Raw genomic sequence first — 18,714 nt, 5'->3', positions numbered from 1 at the left:
TAGTTGTGTGTTTGCTTCCACACAACTTTATTTTATTCAGACCTTTATTTGTATTTATTCTAGAAGTTCGTGCACTTGTGACACCAATTCTGGGATAGTATTTAGACACTGTTATTTTTATGGATTAATCACTATATTCCAGACCTTACTTCCGCGTTTATTTCTTTGTTATTAATAAATCTAAAGATTGTTTAAAAATTGGTTAATATCATTCTAACGTTGGTTTGCCTAGCAAGTGAAATGTTAGTCGCCATCACGGTCCGAAGGTAAAAATTTCGGGTTGTGACAAAAGCATACTACGAAGGAAGTTTCAACAGTAGCAATAAGACCTTTTAGTGCATCCGAGTTAATTTTCCAGACGGCAAATGGCCAAATATATCTTTGTACTTTCGAAAATGGTTTAAGAATACCCTTCGTTATACTATTGGGTTATCTATGCCCCTGCCGTCATACTTTGGAACAAAAATACCCTTTTTGGATGGAATGCCACGTTGCAGCACCGGAAAATGATCCATTTCTTTTTTTACCCAATATATTTAAAAGAAACCACCACGAGACCCAAATTTCAAGAGTTGTGGACGGTTTGCTGCGTACGTTTCCATATCTCTATTCTAGCATTTCACAACCATTTCAACTGATACGTATTTACAGAATAAAACCAAAAGAAAAGCCAAAAGAAATCCATGCTAAGGAAATAAATATTGGCCAACTGATCATTTGCACGTCAATTTCTCTAACATGTTTTCTGAAGAGTGATAGTAGGCTATAATTATGTAGTTTAGCTACTATTTGCACTCTAACTTAGCTGCACTTTATTGATATTTGAATGTTAAATGATAACAAATTGCTCTAATTAAAAACTTTATGCTTTGCCGGAGTAATTCCGGGATATGAGGACGTTAAAGAGTGTTTTGGAGCTAATATGGAGCATTGAAGGCCAATTGAAGGTTAGCACACTTAAAAAGAAGAAAGAAAAAAATTCCAGCAGAAAATCCTCCAAGTGTGCGGTCTATGCACGGCCGCGCACTAGGGTCGCGCATGTCAGGCAAAAACTGGCCAAAGTGCGCGGTTGATGCGCGGCCGCGCACATGCTTCTGAGAAAAATCATCCAAGGCCAATGTTGTAATTCGAAAGGCCACTAACCTTGACCTATATGAAGCCCAGCTCACCTAAAAAGAGGATATCTCTATTTTTAGAAGAACTTTGGAGGCAAGAACACAAAAGGAGCAAGACGGAGAATTCTCCTACGAGTTTTTTATCATCTTCTTCTTAATTTCATTGTTGCTTATGACTTTTTATATTGTAATCTTGCATAGTAGTATGAGTAGCTAAACTCGTCATCTAGGGTTGATGGAACTAATTGTTGGATGAAGTCTTGATTATATTTTGATATAATTGAGCCGTTTTTACTCTATAATTGTTCAACTATGTGTTTCTTGTGATTAACTGAAAGAGCCCTTGATTAATCGTGTCTAGTTGTCTAGTGTTGCTTGAGAAAGAACATTTGATTAGATTGTTGTTGATCTAACGCCACTTTCGAGTAAGTTAAGAGATCAATTACTTGAATTTAAAAGCGGGATTTGAGATAACGAAGCTTTGGTGTGATATTTATGAGTTGTACAAATTGTCAACTAGAGTAGTTCGAGAGAATGCTTCTAGTAAATTATCGTAATTGATCGAGAGATAAGTACGGTAAGCAAGAACTCATCATCTTTATAGAGTGCTATGGCAAGATTATAGCTAACGTGTCAGGAATTAATCCGACAATTGGGAAAATTAATAACCTTAGATTCATTTACCCTTGAATTCAACTTCATTCTTGCTTATTGATAGTTTTTATTGTCATTTTTCCTTAGTTAAATAATTTCTGTTAATTTTCAAATAAAATCTCGAACTCTGAAAATTGTCTAAGCTTATCATTAGCGATACTAAAAGTTGTAGCAAATAGGCTAGTTCCCTGTGAGATTCGACTCCGGACTCTTGAATCGGATTATTTTTGCAGCGACCGCTTAGTCCTTTTTATAAGGCATAGTTGGGCGTGACCAAAATTTGGCGTCGTTGTCGGGGAACTAATGGTGTTATTTATTATAACTTGGAAGAATTGCTAGGATTTTTAGTTTAGATCATTTTTCTGTGGTGCTAAAAATATTTCCATTGAAATTCTCACGTTTGAACTCTTCTGTGACTCAGGTACATGCCTAGAAGCTCCTTGAGAACTGGTGAACGTTTTGAAGGACTCTCAGATCCTGAGAAAGCATTCAGGGCATTGAATCGGGCTAACAAGAAGGGCAAATAGCTAAAACAAGAAGAACTATTCAAAATTGAAATGGACGACGTCGAGAACGTCAACGAGAACAATAGGAATGATCGAGTTGACCCAAACATCAAAGTGGTAGCACCTCTTGTGCCGGAAGCTGCTCTATATGATTGGGCGCAACCAAGTGCTGATAACCTAGCCACCGCAATTGCAGTCCCTCCGATACAAGAGGAGACGTTTTAGATTACCAACAACATGTTGCACTTGCTGCAAAATAAAGGGTTGTTCTCTGGGTCGTACATCGAAGACCCACAACAATATCTGAAGAACTTTCTATCAATTTATGTCACTCAAAGACAACCGAATGTGACTCCTGAAGCAATCGGATTATTATTGTTCCCATTCTCAGTGACTAGAGAGGCTAAAACTTGGCTGAATTTGCTCCCAATAAACTCCATTGCTACTTGGGAGGAACTAGTCAAGCAGTTCTTAAACAAGTTCTATCCACCTAACAAAACTGCGAGGCAAATTGATGAAATATTGCAATTCAGGCAGAAACCGACTAAAACCTTACAGGAAACCTAGGAGAGGTTTAAGGGTATATTGGTGAAGTGTCCACACCATGGCATCCCAGATCAGATGCTTGGACACAGATTCTATATGGGTTTGGCTGACGGTCTGAAGGCCAATGTAGATGCTTCAGCTGGGGTGCGTTCTTGAGCAAAACATTCACAGAGTGTAAGATTCTTTTTGACAAGATGGCTCAAAACTCAGGCTGGATGACGAGAGGTACAACACTCACTCCAATAGTGCATTCTGTTGCTCTTGACCCAAACAATACAAATGCAAAAAACATAGCCACTCTCAAGACCCAGATGAGCTTGTTAACAAGAAAATTGATGAGATGGGTACGAAACAGGTGCACATTGATGATACGACAAATGGAGGCATATGCACTCCCTGCATAAATCAGTCATATGTTTGCTCGTGGAGTGGAGAGAATGATAACCAGGGCTTCAGAGAAGACATGAATTACGTCAATAATTTTGGGGGCAGAGGCAAGGTGGACAGCAATAGGGACCTCAAAATCAGCAGTACAGACCAACCCAACAACAATATAATACCATTCCAGGGGGAGCACGACCACAAGGCCAATTCGTGCCTTATCAAAGGCAGCAGGGCTACAATCAGCAACACTAACAACAGTTGGCTTACCAACCGCCTCATCAACAGCAGGACAGTAATATGACAGAAATCAAGGGCATGCTGCAACAACTCATTGGGACAAATGGAAAGATGCAAGAAAAGTTAGCCGCACATGATTCGGCTATTAAAGGCATTGAAACTCAATTAGGCCAGTTATCTATGGCCTTGAACAATCGCCCACAAGGAACGTTGCCTGCAGACACAAACATCAATCCAAATGAGCAGAACCCAAATCAGCTAATGGCAGTGAGTCTCAGGAATGGAAGGGATTTATACAGAGAGCAAGAAATTGCTCAATCTAGGAGAGACGCAGTGCCAATTACTCCAGTGACATTAGAGACCGACGAATCAACAGAGCTCACAGAGGTTGTAATTGAACAAGCACAAGTTGACAAAGGCAAGGAGAAGGAATTTGAACAACTCCTAGAACGTGTGGTGGAAAAGGTCCCTAATAAAGAAAAGACACCAAGCAGTGGGCAGAAGCTAACTCCTGCACCATTCCCTCAAAGGTTGGCAACGCAAAGGAAAGATGATCAATACAGGAAATTCATGAAAATGCTGACACAAATTCAATTGAATATTTCGCTGATGGATGCTTTGAGGGAAATGCCAGGCTATGCAAAAATGATGAAGGATCTGATGTCTCAAAAATTTGACTTCCAGGACCTGTCTACTGTAACTCTAACTCAAACCTGCAGTGTTGTAGTGACAAGACCTATGGCTCAAAAATTGTCTAATCCTGGTAGTTTCACTATCCCATGCACAATTGAAAGTTATGCTTTTTCTAAAGCATTGTGTGACTTGGGAGCCAGTATCAACTTGATGCCTTTGGCAATCTACACAAAATTAGGCATTGGCAGAGCTAGACCGACCTCAATGTTGCTGCAACTGGCTGATCGCACAGTCAAAAGGCCGACAAGAATTCTGTATGATGAGCTCGTCCAAGTGGGGAAGTTTGTATTTCTCGCCGACTTTGTTATTCTTGACTTTCAAGTTGACGAAGAAATACCAATAATTTTGGGAAGGTCGTTCTTAGCCACTGGGAGAGCATTGATCGATTGTGAGACTGGAGAGTTAAAAATGAGGTTGAATAATGAAGAAATAATATTCAATGTTCAACAATCTATGAGGAGGCCCAGCGAATTTGCGAATTGTTCGCTAGTGAAGGCAGTGGATGTAATACTATAAGAGGAGGATGAGACCCTTAATGTCAAAGATCCGTTAGAAGCTTGCTTGATGAATTTCGAAGATTTGGATAGTGAAGAGTTGGCAGAGTGGGTCATGGCTCTCAAAAGTCAAGGGTTCTTGAAAAGGGAACCCCAGTTCAAGCCACTACACTTAGAAAAAAAGAGCAACACCACCTGCAAAGCCATCAATAGAGGAGCCACCACAGTTGGACCTGAAACTGCTTCTAGATCACCTCGGGTATGCTTTCTTAGGGCCTAACTCTACTTTACCTATTATTATATCATTCGGTTTGTTAGTTGTGCAGGTAGAACAACTCCTACAGGATTTTGTAAGCACAAGATTCTCTTGGAAGAGGGGCACAAACCTTCCAGAGAACATCAAAGAAGGCTGAACCCGAACATGAAAGAAGTGGTGAAGAAAGAAGTGATCAAGTGGTTAGATGCGGGTATCATCTTCCCCATCTCTAACGGTAACTAGGTCAGCCCAGTTCAGTGTGTGCCAAAGAAGGGTGGAATGACGGTCGTGCAAAATGATAATAACGAGTTAATCTCGACTCGTACAGTCACAGGTTGGCGAATTTGCATAGATTATAGAAAACTGAACACAGCCACCCGAAAAGACCATTTCCTCTTTCCATTCATTGACCAAATGTTGGATAAGTTGGCTGGACAGTCTCATTTCTGCTTTTTAGATGGATATTCAGGGTATAATCAGATCTCAATAGCCCCTGAAGATAGAGAGAAAACATCCTTTACTTGTTCGTATGGCATCTTTGCCTTTCAGAGAATGTCATTTGGCCTGTGCAATGTACTGGCTACATTGTAGAGGTGTATGTTAGCCATTTTCACCGATATGGTGGAGGATATTATGGAAGTTTTTATGGATGATTTCTCAGTGGTGGGGGATTCTTTTGAAGACTGTCTTCACAATTTAAGAAGAGTGTTAAAAAGGTATGTGGAGACAAATTTAGTGCTGAACTGGGAGAAGTGCCATTTTATGGTGTAAGAAGGTATAGTGTTGGGGCATCGAGTGTCCAGTAAAGGAATTGAGGTCGACCATGCTAAAGTTGATGTGATTGAGAAATTGCCACCGCCCACTTCGGTCAAGGCAGTGAGAAGTTTTCTTGGGCACGCCGGGTTCTACAGGCGATTCATAAAAGATTTTTTCAAAATTGCTAACCCTTTATGTAAACTTCTTGAAAAGGATCATCCCTTTGTGTTCTCTGATGATTGCAGGTTGGCATTTGAGGAGCTGAAGAAGAGACTGGTGACTGCACCAATCATCATTGCACCCAACTGGGAGCAGCCGTTCGAGCTCATGTGTGACGCGAGTGACTATGCTATAGGAGCAGTCCTGGGGCAGCGAAAGTACAAGCCGGTGCACCCAATTTACTATGCAAGAAGAACACTAAGCGGTGCACATCTCAATTATACTGTGACTGAGAAAGCGATGTTGGTTGTGGTGTTTGCATTTGACAAATTCAGGTCTTATTTGATTGGTTCAAAAGTGATTATTTATACTGACCATGTAGCACTTATGTACTTGATAGCAAAGAAGGAGTCAAAGCCACGCTTGATCCATTGGGTTATATTGCTACAAGAATTCGATTTGGAGATCTGCGATAGGAAAGGGACAGATAACCAAGTGGCAGACCACCTTTCAAGGGTGGAGGGAGCTAAAAAGAAAGTTGAGGTTGAAGATATAACTGAGACATTCCCGGATGAACAATTACTAGCAGTGGAAATAGAGGAGACGACATGGTATGCTGATATTGCTAATTATTGGTCAAGCGGTATTGTCCCTTATGAACTCTCTTCGATTCAAAAGAAAAAGTTCTTTCGTGATTGTCGGTCTTATTACTGGGATGAACCTTTACTTTTTAAAATATGTGTAGATAACATGATCCGGAGGTGTATCCCCGAGAAAGATCAATCTTCTGTTTTGCAGGCTTGCCATGCTTCACCATATGATGGGCACTTTAGAGGAATTCGGACAGCGGCGAAGGTGTTGGAGTCGAGTTTGTATTGGCCGACTTTATTCAAGGATGCCCATGCTTGGGTGAAAAGTTGTGATGAGTGCCAAAGGACATGCAACATATCTCGCCATCACGAGATGCCGATGACTACAATTCAAGAGGTGGAAGTATTTGACATGTGGGGGATTGATTTTATGGGACCATTTGTCATCTCGTATGGTAACAAGTACATATTGGTAGGAGTTAACTATGTCTCCAAATGGGTTGAAGTTGTGGCCCTTCCAACAAATGATGCCAAATGAGTGACAGGCTTTCGAAAGAAAAATATTTTCACACGTTTTGGCACTCCAAGAGCTATAATCAGTGATGGTGGAACCCATTTTTGCAATAGAGTGTTTGCAAGGCTGTTCGAAAAGTATGGAGTTCGCCATAAGGTTGCGACACCTTACCACCCACAAACGAGCGGGCAAGTGGAAATGTCCAACAGGAAAATCAAAAGTGTCCTGACCAAAATAGTGAATACGACAAGAACTGATTGGGCAAAGAAGTTGGATGATGCATTATGAGCGTACCACACAGCATTTAAAACTGCAATTGGTATGTCTCCATATAAGTTGGTGTTTGGAAAAGTATGCCATCTTCTGGTAGAACTTGAGCATAAAGCCTTATGGGCACTGCGGCAGTTGAACTTGTATATGGAAACCGCAGGCACAAGTAGAGTCATAGAGCTACATGAACTCGAGGAATTCTGGTTCCATGCATTCGAGAATGCAAGATTGTACAAAGAAAGGATGAAGATGACACATGATAAGCACATTCTAGATCGGAACTTCAAACCCGGAGATCTAGTGTTGTTATACAACTCGAGATTAAGATTGTTTTCGGGTAAGCTAAAATCTAGATGGTCAGGACCATTTAGAGTTGTGTCCGAAGATGGAACGAATAGGTTTAAAGTGAATGGGCAAAGTTTGAAACACTACCTTGGAATGGCTAAAGAAAAAGGGGAGAAAGTTGTGATGTATTTGGAAGAACCCCAATATGTGACCGAAGTGCAATCATGAAAGCCCGTGTCGTGCCGCGATGTTAAATCAGGCGTTTCTTGGGAGGCAACCCAATATTTTTTCTTTGTTCTTATTTTTTGTTTTTGATTTTGAACGGTGAAAGTATTGACAGGTCTATTAGTGTGCGGGGATGAAATTGTGCGTGACGGAAGGACTCAGGGTGAAGAAATCCATCCGGAGATAGGTAAAAAGTGGCTAAAAGGGAGAAATTTTGAAGGACAAACATGTGTGGCCACGCACAGGCCGCGCACTTTTGGACCCCTACTGTTGCACATGCGCGATCGCACACTGACTGCGCATTTTTTAACCTCTACTGCCCCACATGCGCGGCCACGCACTGACCGCGCATTGGGCAACGTTTTTAGGTTATTTCATTAGTTAATTTTTATTTTATTTTTTTCCCTTTCTTTTCTTTTCGTTTATTTTATTTCTCCCTTACTAATAACCGACCTCCTCCCCCCCCCCCCAATTCCTCCCTTAAAATCTGAATAAAAACAAAACAAACCCTCCTCTCTCACAACAAACACACGCCCAAAGAAATAAAAACTCCCTTCTCCCCAATTTCAAAAGCAAAAACCTACCTCCCTTGCCTCCTCTTCCCTACTCAATCACTCCCCAATCTCTATTCCTCACAAGCTTCTTCAGGTAAGTGCCATGGCTTCTATTTTCCTTTTCCTTCAGTTTCTATTTTTTTAGTTTTTTTAATTTATTTTATTTTCTTTTTCTCTTTTAATTGTATGGTAGTATAAGTCATTGTTGTTCTTTTCTTTGCTTTGTATTACTAAGTATACTTGTTGGTATATGAGGATAGTGGAATTTTATCTTGTTGGGTTGGATTAGACATTGTTAAGATTGTGATGGAATTGAGGTATAATTAGGTGTTTGGGGAATTTGGGGTGAATTTGCACATCAAGTATTTGTTTAAATTCCACAGTGAGTTCGTGAATGCAATTTGTGACCAATTGTGCGGGTGAAGTCTGAGTAACCACTATTGATCCACACATCCCGCCTTGTACTGATAATGGTATTTGTTTTATAGTTACTATGACACCCTCAAAGAAAAGACGAACCATGGACACCTCTTCTAGTGGTCATGCAGGATCGTCCCGGGCACGGGCCCCAACCAATGCACCTCAGTTCGATAGCACAAGATTTATATAAAGCTCAGCCCAGGAACGTTTTAGTTAGAAGGCTCCTAAGAAGCCCATACAAGAACGGGGTGTTGATAGGGGGTCCCTACAGATTGATTGCCCCAATATGTATCAGGAGTTAGTTCGACGCAGGCTGGATATTTTCTTTGAAGAACCTGAGGAAGACAACTTGATGGTTGTACGAGAGTTCTACGCGAACTGCTCTAAACATGAGGACCACATTTGCACTATGCGACAAAAGAGTGTTGATGCATCGATAGATGCCATTAGGAGGGCGTATCGGCTGCCAGTAATTGGTGGGGAGAAAGACTATTATGATACGTATAGCCGACAACCAACCTCCTGGAACTTGTTTTTTAGAACAATATGTGTGCCAAACAAAGATATAGTGTGGGTTACGCTTGGGCAGAAGTTTCACTCAGCCTCACTCACCTTTGAAGGGAAGTGTTGGCTTTATATCATCAATAGCCGCCTATTGCCTTCCTCCAACACCACTGAGGTGAATGGTCCCAGAGCTGCATTGATCTGGTGCTTCATGAATGGTCACGATTTTGATGTGGCTAAGGTTATTCACGGCGAGATGTTCATCTGTTGTCTAGTACAGAGGTATGGGTTCTTCTTCCCTTCACTAGTCACTAGATTATGTCGGGCAACACGGGTGCCGGAGAACAAGAACGTGGATGGAAGAGTGAAAAAAGAACCAAAGTTTCGGGCAGATAAAGTGACCATTGGGAAGGATCCTGTGGTACCTGGCAGAGCTAATAGTGATGAGTCTAATGCGCCAGATGAGGTGTAGTTAGTTTTTTTTTAATTTTTTTGTTTTTAAGTTAGGAACCCTTGGGCTATGGGCTGAATTGGAAATAGGATCTCTTAACTTCGTTATGCCTTGAATATAGCGGGTACTTTAGTGTGATGCTTAGGCTCAATTATTGATTCTTGTAAGGGTGCCTTAAATTGTATGTTTTTAACTTGGTTTAAGTACCCTGACTAGAGTGTTTTGATGATCCAATCTGGAGTGACTCTTGTGCCATGTGTGTGGGAGGCTTGTTGTATTCTGTGCACTGCATTTGATGCCTAGAACTTGCCCCGTATATTTGCAAAGCGAAATAGTAGTCTTGTTCAGTCTTGGAAGTGATATAGGCATTTCTTTGTTGAGCCATATATATATTCCACCCGCCTAATTGTTATGTATCATAGTTAACCTCTTTGAGCATGTAATCCTGTTTCTTTGGAAACCACATTACAAGCCTTACCCCTTTGTTTGAATTAACCATCTATTTGAACCTGTTCACCTCTCATGGGCACTTGAATTGCTCTGAACTTGTAAAGGTTAAAGTGTGGGGTGGTTGGTGGGGCTTTTGAGTGGAACTAATGAAATAAGGAGAAAGGTGCACTGTGTTGAAAAAAAAAAGAATAATAATTGTATTGTGGTGAATAATATTCCTTTGGTAACTTTTGATGTAATTGTGCTTAAAGAAGTATGGGGTAATATACGTTGATGTGAAGATGAAGTGTTGGTTTGACATAAGTATGGACTTGAATGTTAAAGTATATGTATTAAAGTGCTTAGGGAGGTGTAGTCACTCTTATATCCAAATATATCATACCCGACCCATAGCCTACATTACAACCAAATAGTCTTACTTGATCCTAGACTGAATGAGCTCGATTAGTAGAGTAGTACAATACGGGCAAGCCTATGGAGCATCTTTTGTGGCACAAGAATATCGTTTCTAAGGGTGAGTGAATTCTGTCTATTTTGAAGTCCCTCATTGTGCATGAATTTTATTGATTGTGGAATGAGTCTCTTTTGTTGTGAGCAGGCACTTGATTCATAAAGGAAAGGTAATTATTGACCTCTGCGTTAGAATAAGTGAGTAAGATAGGAATATTGCGTGGTGCGTGGGAGTCAACTCTTGAAGTGAAGATGTTATACTACTGTGCTCAATCTATATGAAATATTCTTGGTTTGATGAGTTAGAGAAGTCACTTAGTGAAGTTAGGCCTCTATAGAGTGTGGTTTGATTGCTCGGGAATGAGCAATGGTTTAACTGTGGGGTATTGATAGTAGGCTATAATTATGTAGTTTAGCTACTATTTGCACTCTAACTTAGCTGCACTTTATTAATATTTAAATATTAAATGATAACAAATTGCTCTAATTAAGAACTTTATGTTTTGCAAGAGCAATTCCGGGCTATGAGGACATTAAAGAGTGTTTTGGAGCTCATATGGAGCATTGAAGGCCAATTGGAGGTTAGCGCGCTTAAAAAGAAGAAAGAAAAAAATTGATGCAAAAAATCCTCCAAGTGCGCAGTCTATGCGCGGCCGCGCACTGGGGTCGCGCATGTCAGGTAGAAACTGGCCAAAGTGCACGGTCGATGCGCGGCCGCGCACGTGCTTTCGAAAAAAATCATCCAAGGCCAATTTTGTAATTTGAGAGGCGACTAACCTTGACCTATATGAAGCCCAGCTCGCCCAAAAAGAGGTATCTCTGTTTTTAGAAGAACTTAGGAGGCAAGAACACAAAAGGAGCAAGACGGAGAATTCTCCTATGAGTTTTTCATCTTCTTCTTCTTAATTCCATAGTTGGTTGTGACTTTTTATATTGTAATCTTGCATAGTAGTATGAGTAGTTAAACCCGTCATCTAGGGTTGATGGAACTAATTGTTGGATGAAGTCTTGATTACGTTTTGACATAATTGAGCCGTTTTTACTCTATAATTGTTCAACTATGTGTTTCTTGTGATTAATTGAAAGGCCCCTTGATTAATCGTATTTAGTTGTCTAGTGTTGCTTGAGAAAAAATACTTGATTAGATTATTATTGAACAACGCCACTTTCGAGTAAGTTAAGAGATTAATTACTTAAATTTAAAAGCGGGATTAGAGCTAATGAAGTTTTGGTGTGATATTTATGAGTTGTACAAATTATCAACTAGAGTAGTTCGAGAGAATGCTTCTAGTAAATTATCGTAATTGATCGAGAGATAAGTACGGTAAGCAAGAACTCATCATCTTTATAGAGTGTTACGACGAGATTATAGCTAACGTGTCAGAAATTAATCTGACAATTGAGAAAATCAATAACCCTAGATTCTTTTACCCTTGAATTCAACTTCATTCTTGCTTATTGATAGTTTTTATTGTCATTTTTCCTTAGTTAAATAATTTCTGTTAATTATCAAATAAAATCTCGAACTCTAAAAATTGTCTGAGCTTATCATTAGTGATACTAAAAGTTGTAGCAAATAGGTTAGTTCCCTGTGGGATTCGACTCTGGACTCTTGAACCGGATTATTTTTGCAGCGACCGCTTAGTCCTTTTATAATGTATAATTGGGCGTGACCAAATAGCAATAAACTAGGTACTAGAAAAATAAAATTGGAAAACTGCAACTAACATATATATGCAAATCTGAATATTATGTAAGTGCTTTAGTCTTTGATTTCCAGTTTTACTCGTGTCATCTTGTATACAAATAACTTGGGATTATTTAGTGTCACGGACTGGACAGTGGCAGTCATGTTACTGTCGATTCATTTATTGATGCTACCTATATTACAAAATAGAATATATAAACAGTAACTATCTATACTAATTATAATAGCATGAAAATCTAACAGAAGATTAAATGTTGATCGACTTATTAGCTTTCGTAAGTGCAATTCATATGTGATAAAATTATATTTGTTAATCCCGCCAATATTGCTGTATTTGTAAATAATAATTTTGTGAAATATAAGTTATCGTAATGAAACGGTAATTAATTCGAGCCCACTGAATTCACAGTGTCTCCTTAAGGAATTTAATTCTCTCCTAGTACCCAAGGTTATAGATTATTTCCTCCCAGGATAGAACGAATCGCACACCGGTGTAGCGGTACTTCAAACCCCAGTGTTTCAGCGAACACAAAGTTCGGTAGCAAATCACACTTACAGTTGCTTTGTTTGAAGTTAAAACAATGCAGAACAAAGGAGTAGAAGCTCAGAAAATCGTATGGAAATATTGAAAGGAAGGAGTGCAATGTATAGCCAAAGTTGAGCGTTTTCAGTTTTGTGTGTCTTTCTTCAACAGCTGCTGCACATATTTATAGCAGTCAGCTTTGAAGATGAACGATCCTCCACCCTCCATGGTGTAGCATGCACTAGCTTGTTTGTGGAGCAAGCACTTGGCCATGATGGGAAGAGCATTAGGCGGCTGCTATTGAAGCTGGTGGTCAATACACGGATTGGAACATATCCATTACAAATGCGGATAATCTTACGTTAATATTTACTATTAACAAATAAATTTGGTCCAAAAAATTAATCAATCAATCATTTGACCAAATCCAAATCCAAATCCAAATCTGAATCCGAATCCGAATCCGAATCCGAAGCCGAAGCCGAAGCCGAGCCGAGCGAGCGAGCGACGACGGCGCGAGGCTTGCTTTCTTCTTAACTCTTTAAGAGCTACAAGAAGAGCAATTATATATATACCCACAAAAAATCTTTTCCTTTTCCAATAAGGTACAATGTCTCATTGTCAAGAGGGGGAAACTTAAAATTTTACTCAAAAATTTCATTTTTCCTCCATTTTCCATTCACCCTCATTTTAAGACTATTTCATCTTAAATAACAAAAACCTCAATAATCCCCCACATGAATGGGGAATGGCTATATCACGGAAGTATGCATGAAAAAACTGTGTGATTTGCAAGCAAGGATTAATCACATCTGGATAAGTAGGTTTCCCTTTGAACTTTCTGTAGTGAACTTATGTCGGATATACTCGGTCAATCGGTGGATTTGATATATTTGAACCGTCGATCTTTGGTGTATACCTAGACAAACATAAGTCACACAATCAACCCTTAACCATCTTTGGTTCTCATTGTTGTGTTCGTTTCAGCCATGAACACTGCCTGGTTTCATAAGTGCATAGAGAACTAGCCTTACAAAGTTCTCCTTGAAGCGGCTAACACTTCACACTTACATAAGTGATTCCTAAACGTGTCATCCTGTAGATACACTATTTGATATACCCCGTATCAAATTTAGAAATCATTAAAAAGCCTTAATGCTTTATCCTTGGTACTGAACATTGTCTCATCACGAGAACGGACTAAAATTTTATTTGACAATGTTGAATCGTCATTAATGACTTTGTTTGATCTCCTTGAACCTAGATCTTGGGATCTCCAGTCTTCTAGGCAGAGTTACCGCCACAATGACTTGTTCTCGGCCATAGCCCCATTTTTCTTGATGATTTCTCAACTACCTCTCTAGTTAGACCTTTTGTAAGTGCATCCGACACATTATCACTTGACTTTACATAGTCAATCGTGATAATTCCTCTAGAGAGTAATTGCCTAATGGTTTTATGTCTTCGTCGTATATGACGAGATTTACCGTTATACATAACGCTCCCATCCCTTCCAATTGTCCCTTGACTATCACAATGTATGCATATTGGTGCCAACGATTTGGGCCAAAATGGAATATCTTCCAAGAAATTCCGGAGCCATTCAACTTCTTCACCGGCTTTATCTAAGGCTATGAATTCAGCCTCCATTGTAGAGCGGGCAATACATGTTTGTTTGGACGACTTCCAAGATACCGTTCCTCCACCAATAGTGAATACATATCCACTCGTGGACTTAGAATCAGTTGAACCGGTGATCCAATTTGCATCACAGTATCCCTCAATCACCGTAGGGAATTTACTGTAGTGCAAGTCAAAGTTCTGGGTATGTTCTAAATATCCCAAAACTCGTTTCATTGCCATCCAATGAGATTGGCCTGGATTGCTCGTATATCGACTCAGTTTACTTATAGCACAAGCTATATCTGGTCATGTACAATTCATGATATACATTAAGCATCCCAACACACGAGCATGAATCCAATTGTGATATGCTTTGGCCTTTATTCTTTGCTAATGCAAGATTCACGTCAATTGAAGTCTTTGCAACTTTAAAACCCAAGTACTTGAATTTTTCAAGTACTGTCTTAATATAATGAGATTGTGACAATGCCAGACCTTGAGGAGTCTTATGGATCTTAATTCCCATAATTAAATCAGCAACTCCCAAGTCTTTCATATCAAACTTGCTATTGAGCATACGCTTAGTAGCATTTATGTTGGCAATGTCATTACTCATTATCAGCATATCATCCACATATAGGCAAACAATGACTATGTGATTTGAAACATTTTTAATGTACACACATTTATCACATTCATTTATCTTAAAACCATTTGACAACATTGTTTTGTCAAATTTCGTATGCCATTGTTTGGGTGCTTGTTTTAGTCCGTAAAGAAACTTAACAAGTCTACATACCTTCTTTTCTTTACCTGGAACCACAAACCCTTCAGGTTGTTCCATGTAAATTTCTTCCGCCAACTCTCCATTTAAGAAGGCCGTCTTAACATCTATTTGATGAATTTCAAGACCATACACTGCAGCTAATGCTACTAACATCTGTATGGATGTAATTCTTGTAACTGGAGAGTATGTATCAAAGTAGTCTAGACCTTCTTGTTGTCTATACCCTTTGACTACGAGTCTTGCCTTGAATTTATCAATAGCGCCATCATTTTTTATTTTTTTCTTAAAAATCCATTTAGAACCCAAAGGTTTATTTTCAGGAGGAAGATCAACCAATTCCCATGTATGGTTATTCAATATGGATTCTATTTCACTATTGACTGCCTCTTTCCAAAACAATGATTCCGAAGAAGTCATAACTTCTTTAAATGTTTGAGGCTCATTCTCCAATAAGAAAGTCACAAAATCTAGTCCAAATGAAGTAGACATTCTTTGACGTTTACTACGTCTTGGATCCTCCTGATTACATGTACTTTCTTTTGTTTCTTCCCGAGGTCGTTTAGATCCTTCACCAAATGACTCACATTCCTTTTTATACGGATATATATTTTCAAAGAACTCAGCATTATCTGATTCTATAACCGTATTATTATGAATGTTGGGATTTTCTGATTTATGAACCAGAAATCGATATGCTTCACTATTTGTCGCATATCCTATGAAAACACAATCAACGGTTTTCAGTTCTATCTTTACTCTTTTGGGTTTAGGAACTTGCACTTTTGCCAAACTCCCCCACACTTTAAAATAATTCAAGTTGGGCTTCCTTCCTTTCCATTTTTCATATGGAATGGATTGTGTTTTGCTATGGGGCACTCGATTTAATATTCGATTAGCCGTAAGAATGGCTTCCCCCCACAAGTTCTGTGGCAAACCAGAACTTATCAACAATGCGTTCATCATCTCCTTTAATGTGCGATTCTTTCTTTCCGCAATCCCATTAGATTGGGGCGTGTAAGGGGATGTTGTTTGATGAATAATTCCATATTCTAAACATATTTCTTTAAAAGGAGATTCATATTCACCACCCCTATCACTTCTTATCATTTTTTCTTTCTTGTTAAGTTGCGTTTCAACTTCATTTTTGTATTGCCTGAATGCGTCTATTGCTTCATCTTTACTATTCAGTAAGTAAACATAGCAATATCGAGTACCATCGTCAATAAAAGTTATGAAATACTTCTTTCCACCGCGAGATGGTATTGACTTCATGTCACAAATATCTGTGTGAATTAAGTCTAAAGTATTTGAATTCCTTTCAACTGACTTATAAGGATGTTTAACATACTTAATTCTACACATGTTTGACATTTTGATTTTTCGCATTCAAACTTAGGCAGTACTTCTAAGTTAATCATTTACATGCCATAAATCATTTGACTCAAGTAAGTAAGAAGAAGCTGAAATATTATTATTATTTTCCACAATCATTACATTCAGATTGAAAAGGCCCTCGGTGAGGTAACCTTTTCCTACAAATATTTTATTCTTACTTATGACAACCTTGTCGGACACAAAAACGCACTTAAAATCGTGCTTAATAAGAAGTCCAGTAAAGACTAAATTCTTTCTCATTTCGGGAACATGAAGGACATTGTTCAAAGTCATGACCTTGCCAGAAGTTATTTTCAGAAATATCTTCCCATATCCTTCAACTTTTGCTGTTGAAGCATTTCCCATATAAACTGTCTCTCTGGGTCCAGCAAGAGCATAAGTAGCAAAAGCTTCTCTAACTTCACAAACATGACGAGTGGCTCCAGAATCAAATCACCACTGTTTAGGATTTCCCACCAAGTTACATTCAGAAAGTATGGCACACAAGTTATCAACATCATCATGCTTTACTACCATGTTTACTTGACCCCTTTTCTTGTCTTTCTTCGGAGCACGACACTCCGTAGATTTGTATCCGATTTTCTCACAGTTGTAGCAGTTTCCACTGGACCGCTTCTTGCTTGGGTTGTATTTCGGAACAGAAGCCTTCTTCCTCTTTTTGTTATCTTCAACAATATTTGCTCCCATTATTGTTGAATTTTCACAGCCTCTCCTTTCAGCAGCTTTATTGTCCTTTTCGATTCTCAACCGAACAATGAGATCTTCAAGGGACATTTCCTTTCGTTTGTGTTTCAAATAATTTTTGAAGTCCTTCCACAACGGAGGCAACTTCTCAATCATTGCTGCTACTTGGAATGCTTCATTGATGACAAGACCTTCAGCAAGTAGATCATGCATAATCACTTGCAATTCCTGGACTTGGGTAATAACAGACTTGCTATATACCATTTTGTAGTCCAAAAATTTTGCGGCAACGAATTTCTTCATCCCGGCATCTTCAGTTTTATATTTCTTTTCAAGCACATTCCACAATTCTTTTGACGTCTCCACGCCACTGTATACATTATACAGATTATCATCCAGTCCGCTAAGAATATAATTCTTGCATAAAAAATCAGAATGCTTGCACGCTTCAATCACGATAAAGCGTTCATTCTCTGGAGTTTTATCTGGCAGATCAGGAACATCTTCCTTGATGAACTTCTGTATACATAATGTAGTTAAGTAGAAGAACATCTTCTGCTGCCAGCGCTTGAAATCAATCTCGGAAAATATTTTGGGTTTTTCTGCCGGTGCCAACGCCGGTGTTCGGCTTGTCGATGCATTGGCAGTCACCGTCGGAATAGCTTAGTTTTCGCTTTCAGTCATCATTTTTTCTGTAAAAGAATGACAAAAACAAACGTTTAATAAACGTTTTCAAACTGGAGTAAAAATCACATAGATTTTAATCTCCAACAAAACGCTACGAAGGCTTTACTCTCCAAAACGGGAGTACACAAAACCACAAAGGTTTTAGTTTGTAGAATTATAAGAATAACACAAATACAGAAATAAATATGAAATTCCTTAAGATTGTTAGTCCCGCCAATATTGCTGTATTTATAAATAATAATTCTGTGAAATATAAGTTATCATAATAAAACAGTAATTAATTCGAACCCACTGAATTCACAGTGTTTCCTTAAGAAATTTAATCCCCTCCTAGTACCCAAGGTTATGGATTATTTTCTCCCAGGATAGAACGAATCACACACTGGTGTAGCGGTACTTCAAACCCCAATGTTTCAGCGAACACAAAGTTCGGTAGCAAATCACACTTGTAGAAACTTAGAAAATCGTATGGAAATGCTGAGAGGAAGGAGTGCAATGTATAGCCAAAGTTGAGCGTTTTCAGTTTTGTGTGTCTTTCTTCAACAGCTTTGAAGATGAACGACCATCCACCCTCCATTTTCTCTCCATTTCCCATTCACCCTCATTTTAAGACTATTTCATCTTAAATAACAAAAACCTCAACAATATTTACTTAAAATCTTTTCTGGTGAAGTGCTGCTCTTCATTGCCTTTCAGCATTTGCCTTTCCCTCTCAATTTCCACTCTCAAATCTGAGAGCTCGGCAGCAAGATACTTGGAAAAACGAGCACCATGACCTTTCATAAACTGTAAAT

Source organism: Nicotiana tabacum, chromosome 13 (assembly GCF_000715075.1).
Source record: "Nicotiana tabacum cultivar K326 chromosome 13, ASM71507v2, whole genome shotgun sequence".
In the NCBI taxonomy this organism is placed as follows: domain Eukaryota; kingdom Viridiplantae; phylum Streptophyta; class Magnoliopsida; order Solanales; family Solanaceae; genus Nicotiana; species Nicotiana tabacum.
Note: the sequence above shows the minus strand (reverse complement) of the source record.